We start from the raw sequence: 10,293 nt of genomic DNA, 5'->3' as shown, positions 1-10,293 counted from the left end.
CTCTGACTCCCTATATATATGGACTCACTCCCTTCACTCCTGGTCTGTTCTTATATGTTATACTATGTGTTTTTGGATGTTGTATCTCTACGTTGTGTCATTAAATACCCATTTATTGTGGAAGTCCGTGAACGCTTCATCTTTGCAACACCGACACGTAACACTAGTATGCAGCAGCAATGCACGTGCTGTGACGTCTCAAAACACTGCAGCAAAGTGCGCTACCCCCTGATGTGTTTATAATTTTCTAATGGATGTAACATTGTTCTTTAGTGGTCTGCTAATGCCTGCCCACTTCTTATAAAGCCTTACAGTTACTGGAATAAAAACTAAATGAAAGTAAAATTTTCCAAGCCATGTGGGATTTTTTTTGTCTTTTTGTGGGAAGGGGCAGCAGTTGGGCACTATAAAAACCAACACAGAAGCTTTCTGCAGCTGCAGATGAAAAGGAAGACTCAAGAGGAAACAAATAACAGTAAGTCTATTTCCTTCCTAGTATAACAGATTTAGAAAGATCCGATTTGTAATATTTGACTGAAAAAAAGCATTAAAAATAGATCTTGCTTATTCTGCATATATGTCCAACTCTTAAAGTCAGAATGACGTCTTGTATAGTAAAGTTTAAAAAATCTGATTGCTTTTCCAAACAAATTGTCATTATTAAAATTGAATCTAATAATTTTTCAGTATAGCAGTAGTTGCAGTTGATAGATTCAAAAGCCAAATTGTAAAGTATAAAATAGAAAGCATAAAAAACTATGTAGATTTTTATTATGTTTATTTGTGTTCCTTTGTTTCCTTTGTCCTTGATGTGTTGCTGTTTGCCTTTATTGATCCTTTTATGCTTGCTTTATTGCATTAGAGGATTTTTAACCATTCAACTATTCAATAAAGAATCCATGTTTCTTGATCTTTTTGTGAGAAATCGAACCAATGTCTGTCCTTCTGTCTTTTACCATGTAGTTAATCCTGGGTGGCGTAGTTTCTTTGACCCTTTAAACATCACACTACCACACATAGATTAAACACCAGTAAAAAAAAATCCATTTGACACTAAACTGAAACCTCTGATTAATCATCCTCTGCTGATATTGTGTCAGATAAAGGAGACATATAATATGTGTGCTGTTGGAGGAAGTCCAGTATTAGGGTCAGGATCTTATAGTTGGTTGTTTGTAAGCCCTTTCATAAAAAGCCTCCCATTTACTGTAACAGGAAAGTGAAAGTGAAAGGCCTGTTAGTTAATCAGTTCATGTAACCATATGAACCATATTAACATGTGGGTCAGGCACTATGTGCATATACTCTGATTATCTTAGCTATATGTATATGTTTCTATCATAAAAATGAAATAAAATTATTATCTAATGTCTCATTTTGTTAAATGTTAAATGTCAGTTTTCATGAACAATAGAAGCTATTATAAAAGTATAATTATAAAGTTTTTTTATTGTTTATTTGTAATAATTTGACTAATATTAAATAATAATCAAACCTTTCTTTTTCAATCATTATTTTTTCAGGACAAACAGGCTGCTATCACAGAAAAAACAGGACATTGTCAGGTGAGTACATTATCAAGATGATTAGACTTGACTAAAATATATTTAAATAGCATATATATATATATATATATATATATATATATATATATATATATATATATATATATATATATATATATATATATATATATATATATATATATATATTGAAATGTTGTATTCTTCTGAAAGAATTTATATTGTAGTTTCCAAACTTATTATCAGCATTTTCAGCTGTTATAAGAAACATTCTGTAAATCAGCATATTAAATTCATGTGACACTGTAGACTGGAGTAATGATGCTGAAAATGCGATTTTAAAATATATTAATACAGAAAAAGTATTTCAATTTTTCACAATATTACTGTCTTCAGGTGTACTTTTGATAGACTTGGTGAATATAAGAATCTTCTTTCAAATGCTAAAAGTCGTGATCAATATAAATTCAAAATTTGGAACAGAAGTGTATATACTGTTTCAGCAAGGATTTTATTATACAGCGAATATAAAAATACCAGTAACGCTTTACAATAAGTTTCATTAGTTAAAGATTAGTTAATGTATAAACTAACATGACCTAACAATGAGCAATACATTTGTTACTGTATTTGTTAGTCTTTGTTAGTTTAAAATACAGTTGTTCATAGTTTGTTCATGTTAGTTCACCCAAAAATGAAAATAATGTCATTAATTACTCACCCTCATGTCGTTCCACACCCGTAAGACCTTCGTTCATCTTCAGAACACAAATTAAGATATTTTTGATGAAATCTGACGGCTCCGTGAGGCCTGCATAGCCAGCAATGACATTTCCTCTCTCAAGATCCATAAAGGTACTAAAAACATATTTAAATCAGTTCATGTGAGTACAGTGGTTCAATATTAATATTATAAAGCCACGAGAATATTTTTGGTATGCCAAAAAAACAAAATAACTTTTTAAAAGTATCTAGTAATAGCCGATTTCAAAACACTGCTTCAGGAAGCTTCGGAGCGTTATGAATCAGCGCTGAAGCTTCCTGAAGCAGTGTTTTGAAATCGGCCATCACTAAATAAGTCATTATTTTGGGTTTTTTGTGGCGCACCAACAATATTCTCGTGGCTTTATAATATTAATATTGAACCACTGTACTCACATGAACTGATTTAAATATGTTTTTAGTACATTAATGGATCTTGAGAGAGGAAATGGTGTGCTGTTGCCTTTTTTACTTTTCAAAACTGTGCTGTGGCAAGAAAAAGGCTGGGAAATACGGCCATAGACTGTGCACTACTTGCACAATCTAGCTCTGAAAAAGACATGGTCCAGTGTGTCAGACTTGGGACTGGGATTATCAACCAAATCAGATATTTACCCCACACTCACCCTGAGGACAGGGCAAAAGGCCCCCAGAATTGATACTTTATCTAAAGTAATATGTATTGCAGTATTTAATGTTGATTAATAAATGTACTGTCATTAAAATATGCTCATTTTATAACATTATTTTGCAGATTATTTTGCTTGCTTAATTTTTCTGAAAAAAAGAATTTTTACTTGTCTAGAAAATGCTTCTTGATTTAAGAACTTTTAGATATTTGGACTAGAAACAAGACAAAAACTCTAAGAAAAGCATTTTTGCAATGAAATGATCATCAGACTTCTTTTCATGTTCTTTAGAAAAGTTTAATCTTGGCAGTTTTGTGCTGAAGAGCAAGCAAGGATTTATTCTTGGATGGTGGAGAGGTTTACGTTATGCAATGTCCTTTTTCATTGATATTCCCAGTGCCAAGTCTGACACACTGGACCATGTCTTTTTCAGAGCTAGATTGTGCAAGTAGCGCCCTGTCTATGGCAGTGTTTCCCAGCCTTTTTCTTGCCACAGCACAGTTTTGATCCCACGGTACACCACTAAGCACTAAAATAACTAAATTGCACAAGCATGCATTGCTTCAAATGGCATTTTAGAACTGGATATTATATTAAAAGTAGTAGTCTCGTTTAAGGTTAAACTTGATCTTAAGTCAGGTAGGAACAAAACAAGGTAAATTAAGTAGAACAAATTAAAATATCATCCCTGTTGGGCACAAACCTCATATTATTAAAATAAACACTGTTGTCAGAGTTGGTATCATGGCTTTACATATTATAATGACACATGCAATACAGTACAATACAATACAATGTTTATTTATATAGCACATTTAAAACAACCGAAGTCGACCAAAGCGCTGCACAGAGTATGCAAAACAGAACAGTCAACAGGATTACAAACAATAAGACAATCTATAGAATAAACACTGTAAAATGGATGTGGTGCATTAAAATATATCAATCAATCAATCATTTATTTATAAAGCACTTTAAAAACCGCAAAGTATACCAAAGTGCTGTACAAGAAACATCTAAATACATACACAAAATACTTAAAATAATAATAGTAATTAATAAGTAATATCTATAAAACTACACATCAAATGCCTGTGAGTACAAATAGGTCTTAAGACATGATTTAAACATCCGCAAAGAGGTTGAAGAACGCACAGAGAAAGGAAGATCATTCCATAGCCTAGGAGCCACAACTGAGAAAGCGCGATCACCTCTACACTTAAGACGTGTACGTGGTACCATTAGCGTAATCTGAGAGTTAGATCTTAGCAATCTTGAGGAAGATTGAATTTTCAATAAATCCTTGATGTATTCTGGGGCCAAGGCATTTAAGGCTTTAAAAACGAATAACAAAATTTAAAAAAAAAAAAAAAAAAAAAAAAAAAAAAAAAACTTTAATTTTGCAATCCTCCTCAATTGGAAAAAACAATTTTTTACTACTGTTTTTATCTGACAATCAAATTTAAGGTCAGAGTCAAAGATTATGCCCAAATTAGTGGCCTGATTTTTAACACATGATGAAAACTGTCTCAGACTTGTTGTTGAAGTAAACACTGTCCTTTTTTTCCCAAATAGCACGATTTTTTTATCATTTGACATTAAAAAATTTGAATTCATCCAACATTTCACAAAGTGAATAGAGCTCATCTGTGTCAACAGAAGGCGGCAGATTATCAAAAATCTCAGTTGAGGATCTAAAAGATTCAGCAAATGTTATTACTGTCGATGATGTAATATTACGAGAACAATATATCTGGGATTGTGGTTTAACTGGAGTACATGACAAATTCATATCAAACATAACAGGTTTATGATCAGAGAAATAATTTTCAGTAACCATAACATTTTTGACAAATGTACCAGTGCCTAAAATCAAGTCCAACATATGACCATGGTGATGCGTAGATTCATGTACATATTGCTGAAAGTTAAAAGAATCAGTAAGATTTAAAAACTTCTTTGCTTGGGAATTTGTTTCACAGCAAACATGAACATTAAAATCACCAATGATCAAGATATTATCAAACAGTGGAACAATCCCAGATAACAATTCAGAAAATTCTGAAATAAATAAAGAATTATATTTAGGAGGTCTATAAATCAACACACATAAAGTCGGTTTAGACAAAACCAATTCAAATGATAGTACTTCAAAACTCTGAAATGATCCACAGGGAAACAGCCTGCAGGTGAGGTGTTTTTTTTTAAAAACAACCGCGGTGCCTCCACCACGACCAAGAGTCCTTGGCGAACTAAAATAACAACAGTCTGATGGCACAATTTCTGAAATAGGGCTTAAATTTCCAACAGTCAACCAAGTTTCAGTAATAAACAAAATGTCAAGATTGTGATTATAGGAAAAAATCATGTAAAATAAATGTCTTATTAACAACTGATCTCGCATTTACCAGAGCGGCCGATAAAGGAGTAATATTTGGCATATTCACTTCAGCTTCTCCCAAACAGACCGAACGCAAGTGACTGTGATTCACTCCACTCATCCGTGACCACGATCTAGCAGAATCAGGCCTCCGCATAGACACTCGACAACAAATACGATTTTAGGCTTCACAGTTCTCAAACAAGGAAAACTGTTGAGTCTTCATGAAATGAAATTCCTTCCCCGCTCGAACACGAACCCCTGCACGTGTACCTCGTCTCCTGGTACTGTGGCGCTTCTTCTTTCTCTTAAGTTGATCCAGCGGACACCAAAGCTGTGATTGTATGAACGGCGATTGCCACGAGTATCCATCTCCTTTAGAACTCAGATCTCCGTGGTTTACAGCAACAGACGCTCGGAGATCCAACAAGGTTTGCCGATCATAACTTAAACGTGTCACAGCAGAGAAAGACACGAAACCCAGACAGAGGATAATAACAGTACAAAATCCAATAAGGGAGCGACGGCCAGCCAACACACATGTCGGCGCCATCTTGCCCATCTAGCTGAAAAATGATCATTGTGATCATATATGATCATTGCACAGCAAGTCAGGAGATGTTGAAAGCCAGGGAGAAGTAGTAAGTTTTAAGAGTAGACTTAAAAATGGACCAGAGTTGAAGCAGCTCGAATTTGAATAGGGAGACTATTCCACAACTTGGGGCCAAGTAACAGAAAAAGCATGATCATTTGAGACGTGCCCTGGGAACTCGCAATAACCCAGAATCAGCTGATCTGTGTGCTCTTGACTGAGTATGGGGTGTAGCAAATCCGATAGGTACTGTACATGCAAGTGTCTAACCATATTAACATTTAATGAAAATCAAGCTCAAATGGAGTCTTTGACCTGTGATAGAAAGATTTAATTATGTTTTCATCAATGTACAGGTTTTAAAGTTTATTGTAGTTATTTCTGGTAACAGTGATAGATAGCCATGCCAAAGAACCAATTTGGGAGTCCAAGTCCAGTGTTTTTATAAAATTAAATGTTATGTAAATGTTTTAACGTAAACTATCATGTATAAACCTAAATTAAACAATTTAAGAATCAAGTAAAAATGAATTTATACCTGTATGATGCTATGCTGTCACCACATTGGGAAGTGGATGATTCAGCTGTGGGCGCCATCCACTGGTCAGACGTGGGAATTCATTCAGCACATGGTGCGACTCTCACGTTGCATTATGGGTATTTTCTAGTCTTTGAGCGTGAATCGGTTGTACATGCTGCGTTATTGTGGTGCATTGTGGGATTGAATGAGTGCACTCTGTATCGTCCACTATGGTTTCTGACACCACTACATGTCCCCTCAAATAGTGCCCTATTTAGGGGTATAGGGGGTGATTTTGGACACAGCCAGTGTTTTTCGTGATGTGGTAATGATCAGCTGGCAGGTTCTTTATCACACACACCTGATCCTCTGATTCATGAGAAGCAGGACCGCTCGCACCCTGGATGTTTCTGGATAATTCCGTCATAAACACTTCTGTCATATCTCAAAGATATTTCATTCAATCATATTAAAGTCTGTAATATGCACAGCATTACAAAGCCATTAGTAGTAGTATTGTTGCTGTTGCTAGTTTTATATTTTCTCCTGCATACTATAGATTAATGCAAATACTGATAGTTAAGTTATGTTGTAACTTAGAAATGAGTTATGTCTTAGATTAATCATTTTAAATGGTCAGGATTAGTTATAACATGCTTGAATGTGGGATGCCATGAGATTAATACATGCTATATATTTTTAAAACATATTAAATTCACAACAATATTATGTATCTCACAACTTTATATCCTGCATTGAAACATATGTTGAGAGTTTTTGTTTTGTCATTTTACTGATATCGCACAGAGTTCTCACTTTTGTATGCTGTTTTTATAAACTGATGTACAAACAATTATTTCCTTTTCCGTTAACCAGGTGGTTAAAAAGCCAGAAGACAAATAGACTGTTAACAACAAGCAAAAATGTCAAGCAAAAGCACAGCAAGCAAAAACATGGGAAAAGATGACAGCAATGGAAAGGGCTCAAGTGTTGCACATAATATCAAGAACAACTGGAGCATAAAAATAGCCAATGGAAGCAATGAAAACCTGCCCATGTTTAAACTCCACCTGTCTGAAACATGGAAGAACAGAGATGGATTCTGCAGAAGAAGCACGTTTGGGACAGAAAACATCAAGAAACAGAACAAGACCATCATGATGATCGGAGCCACAGGTGCAGGAAAAACCACTCTAATTAACAGCATGATCAACTACATTCTGGGAGTGCAATGGAAAGATGACTTCCGGTTTGTGCTGATAGATGAAGGGAAGCAGAAATCCCAGGCTGAAAGTCAGACTTCAGAGATCACGGCTTATCAAATCAATTACATGGATGGATTCAAGGTTCCACATTCTCTGACCATAGTGGACACACCAGGATTTGGTGATACCAGAGGAATCTCACATGACCAGAAGATCACAAAGAAGATTCAGGACTTCTTTTCAGCGATGGAGGGATCGACCGCATTGATGCCGTGTGTTTTGTAGTACAGGCTTCACTTGCCCGTCTGACGCACACACAGAAATATGTCTTTGACTCCATTCTTTCCATATTTGGGAAGGATATTGCTGAAAACATCCTTGTACTGGTCACCTTTGCAGATGGGAAAACACCTCCTGTTCTCGAGGCCATCAAAGTCTCTGGGGTGCCCTGTGCTAAAAATAAGTCTGGAGAGCCTCTTCACTTCAAGTTCAACAACTCTGCTGTGTTTGCTATCAAAAAATCTGCTGAGGATGAGGATGAGGACTCTGACTGTAATCAATCTGCAGAGGATGAGGACTCTGATGGTGAGAACTTTGACCTAATGTTCTGGAAGATGGGATTTTCCAGCATGAGAAAATTCTTCACATCCCTTAGAAAGATGGAAACCAAGAGCTTGTCTCTGACACGGGAGGTCCTGAAAGAGCGACAGCAGCTGGAAGTGCTTGTGGAAGGTCTCCAGCCCCAAATCAATGCTGGTCTGACGAAACTGGATGAAATCAAGAAGACAAGAGCAGCTCTGGAGCAGCACAAGGCTGAGATGGATGCAAACAAGGATTTTGAATACGAATTTGAAGTAAATGACCCAAAACAGACTGAAAATAACACCGGCTACTTCTTAACCAACTGCCAAACTTGTCACTTCACATGTCATGAAACATGTGCTTATGCAAGCGACAGTGATAAATATTACTGCGTGGCCATGAAAGGTGGAAAGTGTACAGTCTGTCCTGGAAAGTGTGCTTGGAATGTGCACTTCAATCAGAAATACAAATGGACTTATGTCCCAGAAAAGAAAAAGGGAACCTATCAAGATTTAAAAAAGAGATTTGAGGCTGCACATGGACAGGTCATGTCAAAAGAAAAGATCTTTGAAGAACTTGAAAAGGAGTTTCAGGTTGTCCAGGATATTGTGACCGGACTGATTGAAGAATCTCAAATGTCTTTGGAGCGACTGCAGGAAATCGCCCTCAAGCCCAATCCTCTGTCCACCCCTGACTACATCGATCTGATGATTGAGTCTGAGAAACAAGAAGCCAAGCCTGGATTTAAAGATCGCATTCAGTCTTTGATGGACGTCAGGAAGAAGGCAGAAATCATCAGTCAGGTTTCCACAGGAGGAGTGCTTCCAGAGGATTGGAAACGGTACAAACCTGCAACAACAACAAAAGAATCCAGTGACTTTGATCCAACGAGTCCTGGTTCAATAGGTTTACAAATTTTGTAAGCATTACATGCGGGAAAAGTAAAACATTAACCTTGTATCTGCTCTTACCACAGCTATAAACAAGTACATTTTATTTTGTGCTAAGATGCTCTGCATGCATTTTTATTATACTTAAAAATACTTCAGCTTAAAAATGGTCTTCATCTTCTTTTTTCGTATGATGTATAATACATACCTGCATGATTCTGCCTAACAGCTTGTTAAATGAAAAAAGTGAAAATCTTCTAAAACTGATTTATAGTGTATTGAATGAACTGAATATGTTATGTGTCACAAATGAGCAGATTGTATCATAATGTTCTCATTCACTGTCCCTTGCTGGTGGAATGATCTTCCTGCCTTCATCCGGAATGCTGAATCCCTGGCAATATTCAAAAGACAGCTAAAAACTCATCTCTTTCGTGAGCACTTAACCTTATCTTTAAAAAAAAAAAAATTCTTATTCCTATCCTTTCACTTCCTCTAATCCCTCGCTATTGTAGCTTATGATAATCTGAGCACTGCCTAAAACTTGTATTGTGAGCACTTCTTGTCTATTTGCCTCGTCATAAAGACTCGCTTGTTGTATTCCTCACTTGTAAGTCGCTTTGGATAAAAGAATCTGCCAAATGAATAAATGTACATGTAAATGTTGTTTTGGGAAGATGTAATTTTACTTTCATTTACACTAGTCATTCATTTTGCATGAATTAAAAAAAAAAAAGCAAGCAAGTTAACAATCATTGTGTGTTGCCAATAAAGACATTTAAAATGTAAAATTTCACTTTTGGTGTTTCTTTTTTGTTAAACAGTCAAGGCATTTCTTATACCTTAACTTAGTGAAATGATACAAACAGAAATCATTACAAAAATACAGTCCTTCATTTTCTCAGATTCGCTCTTTACTCAGATTTTTTCACGTTACTCAGAATTAAACTCTCTGAATATTTAAGATTTGGCAGAGAGAAATTGTTTTGTACTTCTGTGGTCTTTGATATTGTTGCACATCTCTGCCAAAGTCACAATGTAAAATTAGGTTTTGGTTAAAAAAAAAAGAAAGAAAAGAAAAAAAAAAAGAAAAGAAAGAAAAGGGGGATTGTGACAAAAAATAAAACTTGTTTATTTTCTGTGGTGAACATTTGTTATTCCTATTGTTGTCCTGTAGATGGCAGTAGTGCCAAATATACAAGTAGCAAAT

At 35.5% G+C, this 10,293-nt stretch overlaps 1 pseudogene; it reads left to right on the top strand.

Annotated features, from left to right (window-relative positions):
• The first annotated feature begins 411 nt into the window (after nucleotides 1–411).
• Nucleotides 412–9,534, top strand: LOC125246286 (annotated as a pseudogene).
• The last annotated feature ends 759 nt before the right edge of the window (nucleotides 9,535–10,293 follow it).

This window comes from Megalobrama amblycephala, linkage group LG14 (assembly GCF_018812025.1).
Source record: "Megalobrama amblycephala isolate DHTTF-2021 linkage group LG14, ASM1881202v1, whole genome shotgun sequence".
Taxonomy (NCBI): domain Eukaryota; kingdom Metazoa; phylum Chordata; class Actinopteri; order Cypriniformes; family Xenocyprididae; genus Megalobrama; species Megalobrama amblycephala.
The sequence above is the reverse complement of the archived record's forward strand: the minus strand, read 5'-3'. Positions and strand labels throughout refer to the sequence as shown.